General features: G+C 48.6%; 2 non-coding genes across 2 annotated transcripts; both read right to left on the reverse strand.

The window, feature by feature from the left end:
- Positions 1-98: 98 nt before the first annotated feature.
- On the reverse strand, positions 99-217 carry LOC124891981. The gene has a single exon (XR_007050005.1). It is a non-coding gene; the product is annotated as a 5S ribosomal RNA (ribosomal RNA).
- Positions 218-389: 172 nt separating this feature from the next.
- On the reverse strand, positions 390-508 carry LOC124891980. Its single transcript, XR_007050004.1, has one exon. It is a non-coding gene; the product is annotated as a 5S ribosomal RNA (ribosomal RNA).
- Between the last annotated feature and the right edge of the window lie 45 nt (positions 509-553).

The raw sequence follows: 553 nt of genomic DNA on the forward strand, positions 1-553 counted from the left end.
CTTGCCCCCTTTCTCGTTTCCACCAAGAGGAAAAAACAAAAAGATTCACCGATCGAACCGGCAAAATTAAACCGAATTTTAAAGGAAAAAAAAAAGAAGGGATGCAACACGAGGATTTCCCAGGAGGTCACCCATCCTAGTACTACTCTCGCCCAAGCACGCTTAAATTCGAAGTTCTGATAGGATCCGGTGCGTTAGGGCTGGTATGATCGCATCCGTCATTCCCAGCACTCCAAATTCTATTATGCTTCATCTCCTCGGCCGCCCGTCACACCCCGAACGCGCGCCCCTGCGCCTTGCCCCCTTTCTCGTTTCCGCCAAGAGGAAAAACAAAACGATTCGCCAATCGAACCGGCAAAATTAAACCGAATTTTAAAGGAAAAAAAAAAGAGATGCAACACGAAGACTTCCCAGGGGGTCACCCATCCTAGTACTACTCTCGCCCAAGCACGCTTAACTTCGGAGTTTCGATGGGATCCGGTGCGTTAGTGCTGGAATGATCGCATCCGTCATTCCCACCACTCCAAATTCTATTATGCCTCTTTCTCCTACG

This window comes from Capsicum annuum, unplaced genomic scaffold, assembly GCF_002878395.1.
Source record: "Capsicum annuum cultivar UCD-10X-F1 unplaced genomic scaffold, UCD10Xv1.1 ctg42804, whole genome shotgun sequence".
Classification (NCBI taxonomy): domain Eukaryota; kingdom Viridiplantae; phylum Streptophyta; class Magnoliopsida; order Solanales; family Solanaceae; genus Capsicum; species Capsicum annuum.